This window comes from Bubalus kerabau, chromosome X (genome assembly GCF_029407905.1).
Source record: "Bubalus kerabau isolate K-KA32 ecotype Philippines breed swamp buffalo chromosome X, PCC_UOA_SB_1v2, whole genome shotgun sequence".
Taxonomy (NCBI): Eukaryota; Metazoa; Chordata; class Mammalia; order Artiodactyla; family Bovidae; genus Bubalus; species Bubalus kerabau.
The window spans coordinates 47,396,820-47,416,952 of NC_073647.1; the positions used below are offsets into that span (position 1 = coordinate 47,396,820).

A 20,133-nucleotide genomic window follows, 5' to 3' on the forward strand; every position below is an offset into this window, starting at 1 on the left:
ACATTTATGTCTTTCTAGGCTCTGATGTGTAATTTTATGGAGACGGTGTATAGACCTTGTGGCAACAGACTGAGGATTCACCAAGTCTTGGGGTCTTTAAAGCTCATTGGAGTAGCAAAAATATCCAACCTGTTCTTACTTAACTTTTTCCATGTTAAGTGCTTGCTCTTAAGTTCCTTAAGCCCCTAAGAACCCCCACTAGGAAGAGGGTGGTCGAAAGATGAAATGACTAGATGACTCTGAGGAACAGATTTGGAGTGAAAAGTGTTTGGTAGAGGTTCATACAGGGATGGAGGAGGCAGGAGTGTTGAAATGGGACATATAAGTTAAAGAATAAGGGGCACTGATGGAAAGTCTGAGAGACATGAGAAGAAATAACATGCCCCTGAATCACCACATCCCAGAATCAGACACACAGAGGTGTCAGGGGTGAGAAGGTTGTAGCTCGGCCTCCCTCAGCAACCACTAACCCATGTTGATGGGCACAGTGGTACATTGTGATGTCTAAGACTCCAAAGCCACCATTGGCTGGGGGAGTGCCTAGATGAGCAATCAGATTGAAGGGTGTGGCTCCTCATTGTCCTGAGGAGGTATATATAGGGAAGTCAGAGGCAGAGATTCTGTGTTAGGCCATTTCATGCTATCATCATAAAGTAACCAGGATGCCAACGCAGCCAAGAAGACTTCCAATGAGGTGTACTTCAAGGGTGAAAGGACGAAAGAAGACCCTTTGTCCACAGAGACACAGGCAGTGTGAAGGTAAGATGATTCCATCTATGCTCCCCACGTTCTCCATTGACTTGACTGCCCAAGACCTCTATACTGCCCTTGCCTGCCAAAAGCCCTCATCAGCCCACATCCCTTTTCATGAAATCTCCCTTCCAACTCAGATGTTATACCCTTTCCTCAATTCAAATACCCTTCTCTTGTATTTCAAGGCACGGAATATGACCATGTCGCTCAGAAGACCTATAAAAGGAACCTTGAGACAGAAAATCCGATCATATGACACTCATTCAAAGAGTGTGAAGAAAACAAGAAAACTAAACTGTTTTTTCTGTTCCTGTGCAAGTAACAAACTGAATCAAAGCCGAAAAGGGACGAAAATATGAGGCAGAGTCAAAGAAGGTGGCAGAATCAAAAGAGAAGGTAAACTCAGCCACCCAAGATTGAGAGACCCTGGAGAAGTACAAGCTGGCAGAGAGTAACTGAATAGAAAAGGTCAGACAATTTAAAATTTTGTCTCCAGAGGTCTGCTTTCTTGGAAATGGCCAACCAAGAAAAGACTGACTCTCAGTCTAACATAGTAAACTGATGGCTGCAATTAAAATACACATCAAATGGTGAAAAGATGATATTTGTGTGTGGGTGAATTTCTGATGGAAAGGGAAGGAAGGAATCAAAGAGGTGGGCACCTGAGTGCGGAGGGATGTGGGGTCCCAAGAGCTGAGGGAACAGACCTTCAGGTCCCCAGTTAGCCAAAGAGTAGAGGTGTCGACTGGGTCAGGAGTCTGCACTGAAGTTGAATAACCCTGCTTCACATTTGATCTCAGTGGCAAGAAGTAATGGTGCGGTGTTACTGCCATTGTTTGGTGTATGGAGTGACATTAGGGTCTAGATTGCCAGAACCCAGATGGGAAGGGGGCTTCACCTGGGGATGGTGAATGTCATACTTCCCCTGAGTGGGGCAGGCAGAAATCACCTCCTGGCCACTTACGTCTTTAAGGGGCTTTGTTGCATCACTCACCTATGCTGTCAGCTAAAGGTGCTCAGGAGGCACAAAATGCTGATACAACTAAAACCCACAATAGCACTCCCAAAGATTAAAATAATATTTGGAGGCATCAGACAGAATATCAATTAGGCCACTGTTGTGCTGAGAAATTTGTGGGAGCAGTGTGTTCCCAAGGGCAGGGCAGTGGATGTGGCCCAATCCTGGTGCAGATGACTAACGGGATCACGACACATAGGTAATGTTTTTGGGTGGGGGGCACCATGCAGTTTTTAGGATTTTAGTTCCCTGACCAGGGATTGAACTGTTTCCCCTTCTAGTGAAAGCATGGAGTCCTATCCACTGGAAAGCCAGAGAAGTCAGGACAGAGACTTTTGAAAAAAGTATTAATATAAGACTGTATAAAAGCTGGTCTTATATTTATCACCATCCCCAAGTATTTCTAAATAACTATAGTCGTAAAACATTCTTCCCCAATAAACTCGTTTGTTAGTCCAAGTTCTACAAGTTTTCGTGGTTTAAAAAGAAGAGTATCGAATATTTAATTTGGTGTTAACTTTAGTTTTGAAGATTTTGAATAGTTTCAAGAAGTAGTCAATCAAATATGGAGATATATATGGCAGAGATTCTACCAGAGGTATCCCGTGTGTTTTTAGAAAACATTTTAGAAAAAATTAAAACAGAGTTTCACCATCAGCATCAAAATACTTGAGTTCAGATTTTAAGTCAATTCTAAGTTATCTTTTACCTGGACTGAAGCTCCCTAGTTAAATCTTTTTTTTTTTTTTTTAAACTTTACAATATTTTATTAGTTTTGCCAAATATCGAAATGAATCCACCACAGTATACCTGTGTTCCCCATCATGAACCGTCCTCCCTCCTCCTTCCCCATACCCTCCCTCTGGGTCGTCCCAGTGCACCAGCCCTAAGCATCCAGTTTCGTGCATCGAACCTGGACTGGCGACTCGTTTCAAACATGATATTATACATGTTTCAATGCCATTCTCCCAAATCTCCCCACCCTCCCCACAAAGTCCATAAGCCTGATCTATACATCAGTGTCTCTTTTACTGTCTCGTACACAGAGTTATTGTTACCATCTTTCTAAATTCCATATATATGCGTTAGTATACTGTATTGGTGTTTTTCTTTCTGGCTTACTTCACTCTGTATAATAGGCTCCAGTTTCATCCACCTCATTAGAACTGATTCAAATGTATTCTTTTTAATGGCTGAGTAATTCTCCATTGTGTTTATGTACCACAGATTTCTTATCCATTCATCTCCTGATGGGCATCTAGGTTGCTTTCATGTCCTGGCTATTATAAACAGTGTTGCGATGAACATTGAGGTACACGTGTCTCTTTCCCTTCTGGTTTCCTCAGTGTGTATGCCCAGCAGTGGGATTGCTGGACCATAAGGCAGTTCTATTTCCAGTTTTTTAAGGAATCTCCACACAGTTCTCCATAGTGGCTGTACTAGTTTGCATTCCCACCAACAGTGTAAGAGGGTTCCCTTTTCTCCACACCCTCTCCAGCATTTATTTCTTGTAGACTTTTGGATCGCAGCCATTCTGACTGGCGTGAAATGCTACCTCATAGTGGTTTTGATTCGCATTTCTCTGATAATGAGTGATGTTGAGCATCTTTTCATATGTTTGTTAGGCATCTGTATGTCTTCTTTGGAGAAATGTCTATTTAGTTCTTTGGCCCAGTTTTTGATTGGGTCCTTTATTTTTCTGGAATTGAGCTGTATGAGTTGCTTGTATATTTTTGAGATTAGTTGTTTGCAGGTTGCTTCATTTGCTATTATTTTCTCCTATTCTGAAGGCTGCCTTTTCACCTTGCTAATAGTTTCCTTTGTTGTGCAGAAGCTTTTAAGTTTAATTAGGTCCCATTTGTTTATCTTTGCTTTTATTTACAATATTCTGGGAGGTGGTTCATAGAGGATCCTGCTGTGATGTATGTCAGAGAGTGTTTTGCCTATGGTCTCTTCTAGGAGTTTTATAGTTTCTGGTGTTACATTGAGATCTTTAATTCATTTTGAGTTTATTTTTGTGTATGGTGTTAGAAAGTGTTCTAGTTTCATTCTTTTACAAGTGGTTGAGCAGTTTTCCCAGCACCACTTGTTAAAGAGATTCTTTATTTTTTTTTTAATTTTATTTTATTTTTAAACTTTACATAACTGTATTAGTTTTGCCAAATATCAAAATGAATCCGCCACAGGTATACATGTGCTCCCCATCCTGAACCCTCCTTCCTCCTCCCTCCCCATTCCATCCCTCTGGGTCGTCCCAGTCACCAGCCCCAAGTATCCAGTATCGTGTCCAAGGTATATTCTGACCTCCTTTGTCAAATATAATATGTCCATATGTCCGTGGATTTATCTCTGGGCTTTCTATTTTGTTCTATTGATCAATATTTCTGTCTTTGTGCCAGTGCCATACTGTCTTGATAAAACTGGCTTTGTAATAGAGCCTGAAGTCAGGTAGGTCGATTCCTCCAGTTCCTTTCTTCTTTCTCAAGACAGCTTTTGCTCTTTGATGTTTTTTGTATTTCCATACTAATTGTGAAATTATTTGTTCTAGCTCTGTGAAAAATACCGTTGGTATCTTGATAGGGATTGTATTGAATCTATAAATTGCTTTGGGTAGTATACTCTTTTTCACTATATTGATTCTTCCAATCTATGAACATGGTATATTTCTCCATCTATTCGTGTCCTCTTTGATTTCTTTCACCAGTCTTTTATAGTTTTTATATATATATATATAGGTCTTTAGTTTCTTTAAGTAGATATATTCCTAAGTATTTTATTCTTTCCGTTACAATGGTGAATGGAATTGTTTCCTTAATTTCTCTTTCTGTTTTCTCATTGTTAGTGTATAGGAATGCAAGGGATTTCTGTGTGTTGATTTTATATCCTGCAACATTACTATAGTCATTGATTAGTTCTAGTAATTTTCTGGTGAAGTCTTTAGGGTTTTCTATGTAGAGGATCATGTCATCTGCAAATAGTGAGAGTTTTACTTCTTCTTTTCCAATTTGGATTCCTTTTATTTCTTTTTCTGCTCTCATTGCTGTGGCCAAAACTTCCAAGACTATGTTGAATAGTAATGGTGAAAGTGGGCACCCTTGTTTTGTTCCTGACGTTAGAGGAAATGCTTTCAATTTTTCACCATTGAGGATAATGTTTGCTGTGGGTTTGTCATATATAGCTTTTATTATGTTGAGGCATGTTTCTTCTATTCCTGGTTTCTGGAGAGTTTTTATCATAAATGGATTTTGAATTTTGTCAAAGGCTTTCTCTGCATCTATTGAGATAATCATATGGTGTTTATTTTTCAGATTGTTAATGTGGTGTATTACATTGATTGATTTGCAGATATTGAAGAATCCTTGAATCCCTGGGGTAAAGCCTACTTTGTGTATGATCTTTTTCATGTATTGCTGGATTCTGATTGCTAGAATTTTGTTAAGGATTTTTGCATCTATGTTCATCAGTGATATTGGCCTGTAGTTTTCTTCTTTTGTGGGATCTTTGTCAGGTTTTGGTATTAGGGTGATGGTGGCCTCATAGAATGATTTTGGAAGTTTACCTTCCCCTGCAATTTTCTGGAAGAGTTTGAGCAGGATAGGTGCTAGCTCTTCTCTAAATTTTTGGTAGAATTCAGCTGTGAAGCCATCTGGACCTGGGCTTTTGTTTGCTGGAAGATTGTTGATTACAGTTTCAATTTCCATGCTTGTGATGGGTCTGTTAAATTTTCTATTTCTTCCTAGTCCAGTTTTGGAAAGTTGTACTTTTATAAGAATTTGTCCATTTCTTCCACGTTGTCCATTTTATTGGCATATAATTGTTGATAGTAGTCTCTTATGATCCTTTGTATTTCTGTGTTGTCTGTTGTGATCACTCCATTTTCATTTCTAATTTTATTGATTTGATTTTTCTCCCTTTGTTTCTTGATGAGTCTGGCTAGTGGTTTGTCAGTTTTATTTATCCTTTCAAAGAACCAGCTTGTGGCTTTGTTGATTTTTGCTATGGTCTCTTTTGTTTCTTTTGCATTTATTTCTGCCCTAATTTTTAAGATTTCTTTCCTTCTATTAATCCTTTGGTTCTTCATTTCTTCCTTTTCTAGTTGCTTTAGGTGTAGGGTAAGGTTATTTGTTTAACTTTTTTCTTGTTTCTTGAGGTATGCCTGTATTGCTATGAACTTTCCCCTTAGGACTGCTTTTAAAGTGTCCCATAGGTTTTGGGTTGTTGTGTTTTCATTTTCCTTAGTTTCTCTGCAAATTTTGATTTCTTTTTTTATTTCTTCTGTGATGTGCTGGTTATTCAGCAGCGTGTTGTTCAGCCTCCATATGTTGGAAGTTTTAGTAGTTTTTCTCCTGTAATTGAGATCTAATCTTACTGCATTGTGGTCAGAAAAGATGCTTGGAATGATTTCTATTTTTTTGAATTTACCAAGGCTAGGATTATGGCCCAGGATGTGATCTATCCTGGAGAACGTTCCATGTGCGCTGGAGAAAATGGTGAAATTCATTGTTTTGGGATGAAATGTCCTATAGATATCAATTAGGCCTAACTGGTCTATTGTATCGTTTAAAGTTTGTGTTTCCTTGTTAATTTTCTGTTTGGTTGATCTATCCATAGGTGTGAGTGGGGTATTATAGTCTCCCACTATTATTGTGTTATTGTTAATTTCTCCTTTCTTACTTGTTAGCATTTGTCTTACATATTGTGGCACTCCCGTTTTCAGTGCATATATATTTATAAGTGTTCTATCTTCTTCTTGTATTGATCCTTTGATCAATACGTAGTGACCATCTTTGTCTCTTTTCACAGCCTTCGTTTTAAAGTCTATTTTATCTGATATAAGTATTGCTACTCCTGCTTTCTTTTGGTCCCTATTTGCATGGAAAATCTTTTTCCAGCCCTTCACTTTCAGTCTGTATGTGTCCCCTGTTTTGAGGTGGGTCTCTTGTAGACAACATATGTAGGGGTCTTGTTTTTGTATCCATTCAGCCAGTCTTTTCTTTTGGTTGGGGCATTCACCCCATTTACGTTTAAGGTAATTACTGTTAAGTATGATCCCTCTGCCATTTACTTTATTGTTTTGGGTTCAATTTTATACACCATTTTTGTGTTTCCTGTCTAGAGAATATCCCGTAGTATATGTTGGAGAGCTGGTTTGGTGGTGCTGAATTCCCTCAGCTTTTGCTTGTCTGTAAAGCATTTGATTTCTTCTTCATATTTGAATGAGATCCTTGCTGGGTACAATAATCTGGCCTGTAGGTTATTTTCATTCCTCACTTTAAGTATGTCATGCCATTCCCTCCTGGCTTGAAGAGTTTCTATTGAAAGATCAGCTGTTATCCTTATGGGAATTCCCTTGTGTGTTATTTGTTGTTTTTCCCTTGCTTCTTTTAATATTTGTTCTTTGTGTTTGATATTTGTTAATGTGATTAATATGTGTCTTGGGGTGTTTCACCTTGGGTTTATCCTGTTTGGGTCTCTCTGGGTTTCTTGGACTTGGGTGATTAATTCCTTCCCCATTTTAGGGAAGTTTTCAACAATTATCTCTTCAAGTATTTTCTTATGGTCTTTCTTTTTGTCTTCTTCTTCTGGGACCCCTATGATTCGAATGTTGTAGTGTTTAATATTGTCCTGAAGATTTCGGAGATTGTCCTCATTTCTTTTAATTTGTTTTTTTTTATCCTCTCTGATTCTTTCATTTCTATCATTCTATCTTCTAATTCGCTAATTCTATCTTCTGCCTCTGTTATTCTACTATTTGTTGACTCCAGAGTGTTTTTAATTTCATTTATTGCATTTTTCATTATATATTGACTCTCTTTTTTTTTTTTTCTTCTAGGTCCTTGGTAAACCTTTCTTGAATCTTCTCAATCTTTGTCTCCAGGCTCTTTATCTGTGATTCCATTTTGATTTCAAGATTTTGGATCAATTTCACTATCATTATTCAGAATTCTTTATCAGGTAGATTCCCTATCTCTTCCTCTTTTGTTTTGTTTGGTGGGCATTTATCCTGTTCCTTTATCTGCTGGGTATTCCTCTCTCTCTTCATCTTGTTTAAATTGCTGAGTTTGGGGTGTCCTTTCTGTATTCTGGCAGTTTGTGGAGTTCTCTTTATTGTGTTGTTTCCTCGCTCTGTGTGGGTTTGTACAGGTGGCTAAACAAGCTTTCCTTGTTAGGGAAGCTTGTTTCATAGTTCTGCTGGGTGGAGCTGTATTTCTTCTCTCTGGATTGCAATGAAATGTCCAGTAATGAGTTATGGGATGTCTATGGTTTTGGAGTGACTTTGGGCTGCCTGTATCTTGGAGCTCAGGGCTGTGTTCCTTGTTGCTGGAGACTTTGCTTGGTATGTCTTGCCCTGAAACTTGTTGGTCCTTGTGTGGTGCATGGTTTCAGTGCAGGTATGGAGGCATTTGATGAGCTCCTGTCAATTAATGTTCCTTGGAGTTACGAGCTCCCTGGATTCAGGGTTTGGACTTAAGCCTCCTGCTTCCAGTTATCGGTCTTATTTTTACAGTAGTTTCATAGCTTCTCCTTCTATACATCATTGATAAAATATCTACGTTAAAGATGAAGTTTCTCTACCGTGAGGGTCACCCAGAGAGGTTCACTGCATTATATGGAGAAAAGAAGAGGGAGGAGGGAGTTAGAGGTGACCCGAATGAGATGAGGTGGAATCAAAAGTGGAGAGAGTGGGCTATCCAGTAATCTCTTCCTTATGTGCACTCCACAACTGGACTGCTCAGAGTTGTTCACGGAGTTATACAGAGAAGAGAAGAAGGAGGAAGTTGACAGAGGTGGCCAGGAGGATAAAAGGGGGGAGTGAAAAGGAGGGAGACAGATCCATCCAGTAATCAGTTCCCTAAGTGTTCTCCACCGTCTGGAACACACAGATATTCACAGAGTTAGGTAGAGTAGAGAGGGGTTAGGGAGGAGACACAGGCGACCTGGTGGAGAAAAAGGAGAGTCCAAAGGGGGAGAGAGCAGTTAAGCCAGTAATCTCGGTCCCTAGTGATAAATGGGTACTGGAGATTGGGTTCTTAAAGGTACAAAATTGGTAACAAATACATAAAAGCAAAAATTAAAAATCTAGAGTAGAGTTTGGAAATTCAAAAATACGGTTATTAAAATCATTCCACAAAGATGTGCAAATGACATTAATTATCACCCGCTTATATAAATGTTGAAAAAATAGAAGAAAAGAAAAAAAAAAAGAAAAGAAGAAGGAAAAGTAAGAGAGAAAAAACGAACAAACAAAAACAAATAAGGTCATGAAAATTATAAAGAAAATATAGGTACAAAATTGAAAACAAATACCAAAAAGCTGAAATTAAAAATCTAGAGTAGAGTTTGGAATTTTAAAAATACAATGTTAAAGAAAAGAAGGAAAAAAAAAACAAGGTCAAAAAAAAAAAATATATATATATATATATATATGTGTGTGTGTGTATGAAGTTTGCTTTTTAAATAAAAGGTGTCTTTTTTGGTTTTTTCTTTATTTTTTTTTTTCAAAGTAATTCATTATAAATGTGAAAATTAAAGGAATAATAGAGGACTTAAAAATTTTTAGAAAAATAAAAAAGAAAGAAAGAAAGAAAGAATGATCCATAAAACTGAATGTAATGAACTGCAACTGATTAGAGAACGTGAAAATATTAATACACAAGATAATGATTAAGAACATTTCCTTGGGAGGTGACCATTCGGCTGGCCTCAGATGGTTGCTAGTTTCTGAGTCACAGAAGATAGGATGGACACAGGTATAGAGGAGAGTAGAAGGTCTGAGCGAAATCATTGTATCAGTCAAAAAAGGTTGTTATGGCCACAGCTAGAGGGGTCAGTTGGAATCTATTCATAGCGAACCTGTATAAGTGGAAGTATAAAGAGTTTCTACTACACTTTGTGAGTGGTAATGAGTGAACCCCCAACCCCCATACAACACAGTGTTTGCAATAGGACTTGTCATGTTTGAATCATAATATACTGTCCTTTTCCAGGAGAGCTACAGGCATCTGATATGGATTTATTGTTGTTGATCTAAATGGATATACCCTTTCTCAACTCATGACTTACTGTTTATGTTTTTCTCTTTTAACCCTAAAAGTCTTTGGATCCTTTTTAAACTCTATGCATACTCAATTATTTCTGCAAGGTGGCAGTATATCCATGGATATTAAAATATATACCAGTGCTACTTTAGGGAATCAAGGCCCTCTAACCTCCACTTTTGGTCCACCTCAGGACTTTCCTGATAGCTCTCTTGGGAAAGATTCTGCCTACAAAGCTGTAGACATCAGTTCCATTCCTGGGTAGGGAAGCTCTGCTGGAGAAGGGATAAGCTACCCATCCTAGCATTCTTTGACTTCCCTTGTGGCTCAGCTGGTGAAGAATCCACCTTCTATGTGAGATGCCTGGGCTTGATCCCTGGGTAGGAAAAATCCCCTGGAGTAAGGGAAGGTTACCCACTCCAGTATTCTGGCCTGCAGAATTCCACGGACTGTATAGTCCATGGGGTCACCAAACGTAGGACACGACTGAGCAACTTTCACTTTCAGCTCTACAGACTTAGCTATCTGTTAACTTCCCCTAACAGCAAGTATTTCAGTCAGTCCTACAACAGGGCATTAATGTGTGATAGTGTTAAATGGTGATAATATATACAGATCTGCAATCACAGCACCCACCTATCAGGGCTCTCTGTCCATATCATCCTGGTACCTGCTTACCTATCTAATTTTCACAGGCAGAGTTGATAGTTCTCCCACTTCCTTTGAAAGGACAACAAACACAGGGTCTCCTTCAATCCTAATGATTTGAAATCACATTCAGTGTCTGACTTTGAATCATCAACTGTGTCTCAGGAGTTAAATGCCTGAAAGATTTAACTAGGGAGCTGCAGTCCGGATAAAAGATACCATAGCATTGACTTAAAATCTGAACTCAACTCTTTTGATGCTGATGGTGAATCTCTGTTTATATTAATTATAAAATGTTTTCTGAAAACACACGGGATTCCTCTGGTAGCGACTCTGCCTTATATATCTCCATATTTGATTAACTACTCCTTGAAACTCTTTAAACACTTCAAAACTAAAGTTAACACCAAATTAAATATTCAATACTCTTCTTCTTAAACCACGAAAACTTGTAGAACTTGGACTAACAAAAGAGTTTATTGGGGAAGAATGTTTTACAACTATAGTTATTTAGCAATATAAGGCGAAGGTGATAAATTTAAGACCAGCTTTGACACAGTCTTATATTAATACATTTATCAAACATCTCTGTCCTGACTTCTCTGGCTTTCCAGTGGTTGGGACTCCATGCTTTCACTAGAAGGGGAACCAGTTCAATTCCTGGTCAGGAACTAAGATTCCACAAACTCCATAGTGTCCCCCCACCCAAAAAAATTATCTGTGTGTCGTGATCCTGTTAGTCATCTGCACCAGGATTGGGCCACCTCCACTGCCTTGCCCTTGGGAACACACTGCTCCGACAAATTTCCTAGGATAACAGTGGCCAAATTGATATTTGGTCTGATCACTCCAAACATTATTTTAATCTTTGGGAGTGGTAATTGTGGGTTTTAGTTGTATCAGCATGTTGTGCCTCCTGAGCACCTTTAGCTGACAGCATAGGTGAGTGATGCAACAAAGCCCGTTATGACGTAAGTGGCCAGGAGTTGATTTCTGCCTGCCTCACTAAGGGCAAGTATGACATTCCCCATCCCCATGTGAAGCCCTCTTCCCAACTGGGTTCTGGCAATCTAGACCCTAATGTCACCCCACACCACAAACAATGGCAGGAACACTGCACCACTACTCCTTGCCACTGAGATCAATTGTTAAGCAGGGTTATTCACCTTCAGTGTAGACTCCTGATCCAATAGAGACCTGTAATCTCTGGCTAACTGGGGGACCTGAGGGTCTGTTCTCTCAGCTCTTGGAACCCCACATCCCTCCCCACTCAGGTGCTCACCTATTTTCTTCCTGCCCTACCTTCCCATCAGAAAACTCCCACACACACAAATATCATCTTTTCACCTTTTGATGTATATTTTAATCGCAGCCATCAGTTTACTATGTTAGTGTGAGTCAGACTTTTCCTGGTTGACCATTTCTAAGAAAGCAGACCCCTAGAGACACAATTCTAAACTATCTGACCTTTTCTATTCAGTTCCTGGCTGCCCAGGTTGTATTTCTGCGAGGTCTCTCATTCTGGGGTGGCTGAGCTTACCTTCTCTTTTGATTCTGCCTCTTTCTTTCACTCTGCCTCTTGTTTTGGAACCCTTTTCGGCTTTGATTCAGTTTCTTACGTGCACAGGAACAGAAAAAATAGGTTGGTTTTCCTGTTTTCTTCACCTTCTTCGACTGAGTGGCATATAATTGGATTTTCTATCCAAAGGTTCCTTTTATAGGTCTTCTGACCCTCATGGTCATATTCCATGCCTTGAAAGACAAGAGAAGGGTATTAGTTTTGAGGAAAGGTTATAACATTTGAGTTGGAAGGGATATTTCATGAAAAGGGATGTGGGCTGATGAGGGCTTTTGTGGCAGGAAAAGGCAGTGTAGAGGTCTTGGGCAGTAAAATCAATGGAGAACGCGGGGAGCATAGATGGAATCATCTTACCTTCACACTGCCCCTGTATCTCTGTGTACATAGTTTTCTTTCGTCCTTTCACCCTTGAAGCACACCCCATTGGAACTCTTCTTGGCTGCTGTGGCTTCCTGGTTACCTTATGATGATAGCAGGAAATGGCCTAACCCAGAATCTCTGCCTCTGTCCTCTGTAAATATACCTTCAGAGAACAATGTGGAGCCACACCCTTCAATCTGATTGGTCAGCTAGGCACTCCCCCAGCCAATGGTGGCTTTGTGGTCTTAGACATCACAATGTACCACTGTGCCCATCAACATGGGTTAATTGGTGCTGAGGGCGGCCATGATACAACTTTCTCACCCCTGACACCTCTGTGTCTCTGATTCTAGGGAGTGGTGTTTCAGGGGCATGGTGTTTCTTCTCATGACACTCTGGCTTTCTTTCAGTGCCCTTTATTGTTTGACTTATATGTCCCCCTTCAACACTCCTGCCCCCTCCATCCCTGTATGAACCTCTACCAAACACTTTTCACTCCAAATCTGTTCCTCAGAGTCGTCTAGTCATTTCATATTTCGACTACCCTCTTCTTAGTGGGGGTTTTTGAGGGGTTTAACGAACTGAAGAGCAAGCACTTAACATGGAAAAAGGTAATTAAGAACAGGTTGAATGTTTTTGCTATTCCAATGAACTGTAGAAGCCCCAAGCCTTGGTGAATCCTCTATCTGTTGCCCCAAGGTCTATACACCATCTCCATATAATTACACAACAGAGCCAAGAAAGTCATAAATGTCTCGTCCACGAATATTGTTGGGGACACTTCAACTCTCATATTGAGTAGGGAAACTCAACTTGCCCCATCTACCAGAAATACATTCCATATTAAAAAAAAAAAAAAAAGTAAGGGTCCCAAAGGCAAGAGTCAGATGAGGAATGCACCACTATCTCTTGACTGAATCCCTTTCCCAGTGGTTCCTCATTGACAGGTATCATCAGGTAGGGCCCAATGTGGAGCTGACCAATAGCTGAGCAGAAGTACCAGTAGGTATCTCACTGATAGTTGGTTGCTTATTGTCAGGGCTGAGTGATGCATGGTCCAATTGCTGGGCAAGACCTGTTGCTTAGTAACAGGATGGGGAGAAATAAGGCAAAGCAATGGCTACCTGCTGTGTTCATGCTCCTCAGTTCCATAAGGATATGTTGGGTACAGTGTGCTTTAATCTATTTGACTGACTCCTTTCCCACCACAGATTTTGATTTCACATGCTTGTTTAACTTTTGTACATCATTCTTTTCATTGTATTCACAGGCATGCCAGGCAGCAGTGCTTATCTATATGCCCTTCCAACAGCTGCCACATGATTGCATGTCCACATATATTATAGCTAATATTTCAAAGCCAACAAGAAAGTCAAAGCCAGCCTACCTTGAGAACTACTTTGACAAACCTTAACCTCACAGTTGTTCTTATTCTATTCACAAGGTAGCAGAGCAGAGTGAGCACAGCCCTATGCAGTTAGCCATTGATGTGCTTCATTTCAATCCACCCTGTTCCTAGGCAACAGGTGTAGCTCAGCCTTGCTTAGTGCCTCAGATGGCCCCATTCACAAGCAGAAAACTCTCAATGAGTGACCATTCATTGTCCTGCTCAGCTATTGATCAGCACCGCAGTGGGCCCTGCCCCCCAGTTACTGTCAAGAAGGTATTATTGGGGAATGATTAAGGTAGGGTGGTGTGGTGGTCATCAGCTGGAAAGTGAGAGAAGAGGCAGATTCAGGCATTCTTTTGGAGGTCCCGGAGATCACCCAGTCTTGGGCAATAGGGTGAGCTGGACGTCCAAGGTAATAGACTGGGGATGACATCCTGTAGTGCTCCAGAGACCTCACTAAGGCCCTCCAGTAGCCTTGGCCCAGGCCTTGAGGAGTGGAGAACCTCTGCCCCATCCCTGTCTCTGTAGCCTACTAGCAGTGGCCATCTTCTTGGTCCTCAGTCTCTGAGAACTGGTCTCCTCACTTGGACAACCTGAGGAGACAGGACCTTTTGGATTGGGTGCCTGGCTCCATCAAGGATGAGAGGTCGGCAGATTATGGGAACCTTGCCCTGAAGGAGCTGCCAAATGAGATCTGTTTCTGCTTATACAGGATGGGACATTTCAAGATGAAAGTTGTGCCTTGAGACTTTGCCCTCTCTTGACAGGGCAAGAATGACAGAAAATAACATTCTTTTGGTAGAGATATATAGGAATATTATTGTCTGACTATGTCCTAACTTTAAGCCCAAAGGATGAGACACCAAGAAGTGTGTAACATCTTACCACAACACTCTCTATCATTTGCTTTTAAATGTCCTTAACTGAAAACGTTCAGTACCTTTGGGTTCTTAGGGCAAGAGCCACCCACATCTTTGGATGAATCTGTAATAAACCTTTCCCTGTTCCAAACTCTAACATTTAGTTTTGATGGGCCTCATTCTGCCCCAAGCATATGGATTTGCAATTTTGATAACAACCATACTGTCGAAGGGCAGACTTGGCCTCTCTTAAACAACAGCAGAGACTGGCCATGTGCTCACAGTCATCCATAACATACCCACTGACTAGGCTTGCCTAAACTTTAGCGATTCTTTTCTCCTCTGAACTTAAGTTTTCCCCATCGCTTGAGCAAGCGCTAAGAGACAGACATTTGTGATTCCTTTAACAGCTCATTCCAAGAATCAGCTCACTATAGAAAGAAACAATTTCTCTCAAACTGCCCCGTCATGCTGTCTGTTCATCCATCCCCACCTCGTTCCCTATCACACACACACAAACACACACACACACACACACACACACACACACAGACTCAAACTTACACACACACACATAGATGCTACACACCCTTAATGAAGTATCTTTTTCTGTTCCATTTTGAGACACGTTAAGAACTTGTGTTCAAAGCATTCTCCCTATGTCAATCAGTTCATTTCATTTGTTCAGTTGTGTCCGACTGTGTGCAACCCCAGGAACTGCCGCACACCAGGATTCCTTGTCCATCACCAACTCCCAGAGCTTGCTGAAATTCAAGTCCATTGAAACCTCGATGCCATCCTAATATCTCATCCTCTCTTATCCCCTACTTATTGGCCTTCATTCCTTCCTAGCATCAGGATATTTTCCAGTGAGACGGTTCTTTGCATCAGGTGGACAAAGAACTGGAGTTCCAGCTTCAGCATCAGTCTTTCTAGTGAATAATTAGGACTGATACCACACATCCATGGAGTGATGGCTGCATGGGCACAGGAGGGACTAGAGGAGTTCAAGGCCAGGAGACTTGTCAGTAACGAGATATACTTCGTGCAAGGTAAGGAGCAGTGGCTGTGCTTTGCTGGAGCAGCCGTGAAGAGCTACCACAGTTCCAGGTAAGAGAAACCCACGTAAGATGGTAGATGTTTCAAGACGAAATCAGAGGGCAGACACATTGAAAGCATAATCACCGAAATCTAGTCAATCTAATCACGCTAGAACCACAGCCTTGTCTAACTTAACGAAATTAAGCCAGGCCCTGTGGGGCCTCCCAAGTTGGGTGGGTCATGGTGGAGAGGTCTGACAGTATCTGATCCACTGCAGAAGGGAAGAGCAATGCACTTCAGTATTCTTGCCTTGAGATCCGCATGAACAGTATGTAAATGTTAAATGATAGGACACTGAAAGAGGAAATACCCAGGTCAGTAGGTGTCCAATATGCTACTGGAGATCGGTGGAGAAATAATTCCAGAAAGAATGACGGGATTGAGCCAAAGCAAAAGCAACACCCAGTTGTGCATGTGACTGGTGACAGAAGAAAGGTCTAATGCTATAAAGAGCAATATAGCATAGGAACCTGGAATTTTAACTCCATGAATCAAGGCAAATTGGAAGTGGTAAAACAGGAGATGGTAAGAGTGAATGCCAACATTCTAGGAATCAGTGAACTAAAATGGACTGGAATGGGTGAATTTAACTCAGATGACCATTATATCTACTACGGCATGCAGGAATCCCTCAGAAGAAATGGAGTATCCATCATGAACAAAACAAGAGTCCAAAATGCAGTAGCTGGATGCAATCTCAAAAACTATAGAATGATCTCTGTTTGTTTCCAAGGCAAACCATTCAATATCACAGTAATCCAAGTCTATGCCCCAACAAGTAACGATGAAAAATCTTAAGTTGAATGGTTCTATGAAGACCAGCAAGACCTTTTAGAACTAACACCCAAAAAAGATATCCTTTATGTTATAGTGAACAGGAATGCAAAAGTAGGAAGTCAAGAAACACCTGGAATAACAGGAAAATTTGGCCCTGAAGTATGGAATGAAGCAGGGCAAAGGCTAATAGAGTTCTGAAATTAGAACTCAGTGGTCATAGCAAACACCCTCTTCCAACAACACAAGAAAAGGCTCTACACATGGACATCATCAAATGGTCAACACTGAAATCAGATTGATTATATCGTTTGCAGCCAAAGATGGAGAAGCTCTATATAGTCAGCAAAACAAGACTTGGAGCTGACTGTGGCTCAGGTCATGAGCTGCTTATTATCAAATTCAGATTTAAATTGAAGAAAGTAGGGAAAACCACTAGACCATTCAGGTATGACATAAATCCAATCCCTTATGATTATACAGTGGAAGTGAGAAATAGATTTAAGGGACTACACCTGACAGATAGAGTGCCTGATGATCTATGGACGGAGCTTCGTGACATTGTACAGGAGACAGTGATAAAGATCATCCCCATGGAAAAGAAATGCCAAAAAGCAAAAGGGAGGTCTGGAGAGGCCTTACAGTTAGTTGTGAAAAGAAGAGAAGAGAAAAGCACAGGAGAAAAGGAAGGATATAAGCATCTGAAAGCAGGGTTCTAAATAATAGCAAGAAGAGATAAGAAAGCATTCCTCAGTGATCAATGCAAAGAAATAGAGGAAAACAACAGAATGGGAAAGACTAGACATCACTTCAAGGAAATTCAAGATAAAAAGGGAACATTTCATGTAAAGATGGGCTCGATAAAGGACAGAAATGTTATGGACCTAACAGAAGCAGAAGATATTAAGGAGAGGTGGTAATAATACCAAGAAAACCTTTACAAAAAAAAAAAAAATCTTCATGACCCAGATAATCATGATAGTGTGATCACACACATAGGACCAGAAATCCTGGAATGTGAAGTCAAGTGGTCCTTGGAAAGAATCACAACGAACAAAGCTATTGGAGGTGATGGAATTCCAGTTGAGCTATTTCAAATCCGGAAAGATGATGTAGTGAAAGTGCTGCATTCAATATGCCAGCTAATTTGGAAAACTCAGCAGTGGCCACAGGACTGGAAAATTTGAGTTTTCACTCCAATCCCCGAGAAAGGCAACTCCAAAGAATGCTCAAAGTACCGCACTATTCCACTCATCTTACATCCCGTTCAAGTAATTCTTCAAGCCCTGCAAAAGTATGCCTGAATCTCTCCCTTCTCTCACGTTCCAGCTGATGACAATCACACCACCCTTACTTAATCACTTCCCCAATACTCCATTCTTGAGAGTAACTGAGGGGCAGGGCCCACTGTGGTGCTGATCAATAGCTGAGCAGGACAACGAATGGTCACTCATTGAGAGTTGGCCCTTGTGAATGGGGCCATCTGAGGCACCAAGCAAGGCTGAGCTACACCTGTTGCCTAGGAACAGGGTGGGTTCAAATGAAGCACATCAATGGCTAACGGCATAGGGCTGTGCTCACTCTGCTCTGTTACATTGTGAATAGAAAAAGAATCACTGTGAGGTTAAGGTTTGTCAAAGTAGCTCTCAAGCTGGGCTTGAGAAAGAAGGCCCTATCTGATGATACCTGTGAATGAGGGACCACTGGGGGAGTGATTCAGTCAAGAGACAGTGGTGCATTGGTCATCTGACTCTTGCCTTTGGGCACTTTATATTCTTTGTTTTTTAATCGAGAATGTATTTCTGGTAGATGGGACAAGTTGAGTTTTCCTACTCAAATTGAGAGTTGAAATTTCCCGAAAAATATTAGTGGAGAAGATATTTATGACTTTCATGTCTCTGAGGTGTAATTTTATGGAGATGGTGTATAGACCTTGGGGCAAGAGACTGAGTATTCACTAAGTCTTGGGGTCTCTAAAGCTCATAGGAGTAGCAAAAACATCCAACCTGTTCTTAATTAACTTTTTCCATGTAAGTGCTTGCTCTTAAGTTCCTTAAGACCCTCAAGAACCCCCACTAGGAAGAGGGTTGTCAAAAGATGAAATGACAAGACGACTCTGAGGAACAGATTTGGAGGGAAAAGTATTTGGTAGAGGTTCATACAGGGATGGAGGAGGCAGGAGTGTTGAAGGGAGACATACATGTCAAAGAATAAAGGGCACTGAAAGAAAGTCTGAGGGTCATGAGAAGAAATACCATGACCCTGAATCACCACTCCACAGCATCAGACACACAGAGGTATCAGGGGTGAGAAAGCTGTATCATGGCCTCCATCAGCACCCACTAACCCATGTTGATTGACACAGTGGTACATTGTGATATCTAAGATCCCAAAGCCACCATTGGCTGGGGGAGTACCTAGCTGACCAATCAGATTGAAGGGTGTGGCTCCTCATTGTCCTGAGCAGATATACATAGGGAGGTCAGAGGCAGAGATTCTTGGTTAGACCATGTTATGCTATCATCATAAGGTAACCCGGAAGCCACAGCAGCCAAGAAGAGTTCCAATGCGGTGTGCTTCAAGGGTGAAAGGACGAAAGAAGGCCCTTTGTCAACAGAGATACAGAGGCAGTGTGAAAGTAAGATGATTCCATCTATGCTCCCCACGTTCTCCCTTGACTTTGCTGCCTAAGACCTCTACACTGCCCTTGCCTGCCACAAAAGCCCTCATCAGCCGACATCCCTTTTCATAAAATCTCCCTTCCAACTCAGATGTTATACCCTTTCCTTAAAACTAATACCCTTCTCTTGTCTTTCAAGGCACGGAATATGACCATGAGTGTCAGAAGACTTCTAAAGGAAACCTCGAGAAAGAAAATCAGATCATATGCCACTCATTCGAAGAAGGTGAAGAAAACAAGAAAACCAAACTTATTTTTCTGTTCCTCTGCACGTAAGAAACTGAATCAAAGCTGAAAAGGGTACCAAAATATGAGGCAGAGTCAAAGAAGGAGGCAGAATCAAAAGAGAAGGTAAACTCAGCCACCCCAGAATGAGATACTCTGGAGAAGAATAATCTGGGCAGCCAGGAACTGAATAGAAAAGGTCAGACAGATTAGAATTGTGTCTCCAGAGGTCTGCTTTCTTAGAAATGGCCAACCAGGAAAAGACTGACTCTCACACTACTATAGTAAACTGATGGCTGCGATTAAAATACACAACAAATGGTGAAAAGATGATATTTGTGTGTGTGTGAAGTTTCTGATGGGAAGAGAAGGAAGGAAGAATATAGGTGGGCACCTGGTGGGGAGGGATGTGGGGTCCCAAGAGCTGAGGGAACAGACCCTCAGGTCCCCAGTTAGCCACAGAGTAGACGTCAGGACTGGGTCAGAAGTTTTCACTGAAGGTGAATAACCTTGCTTAACAACTGATCTCAGTGGCAAAGAGTAGTGGTGCAGTGTTACTGCCATTGTTTGGGGTGTGGAGTGACGTTATGGTCTAGATTTCCAGAACCCAGATAGGAAGAGGGCTTCACATGGGGATGGTGAATGTCATACTTCTCCTGAGTGAGGCAGGCAGAAATCACCTCCTGGCCATTTACTTCATAACGGG

At 41.0% G+C, this 20,133-nt stretch overlaps 1 long non-coding RNA gene across 1 annotated transcript; it reads left to right on the forward strand.

The window, feature by feature from the left end:
* Positions 1-15,641: 15,641 nt before the first annotated feature.
* On the forward strand, positions 15,642-19,718 carry LOC129639721 (uncharacterized). The gene is made up of 3 exons (XR_008708568.1): positions 15,642-15,757; positions 19,053-19,160; positions 19,342-19,718. It is a non-coding gene; the product is annotated as an uncharacterized LOC129639721 (long non-coding RNA).
* Positions 19,719-20,133: the final 415 nt, after the last annotated feature.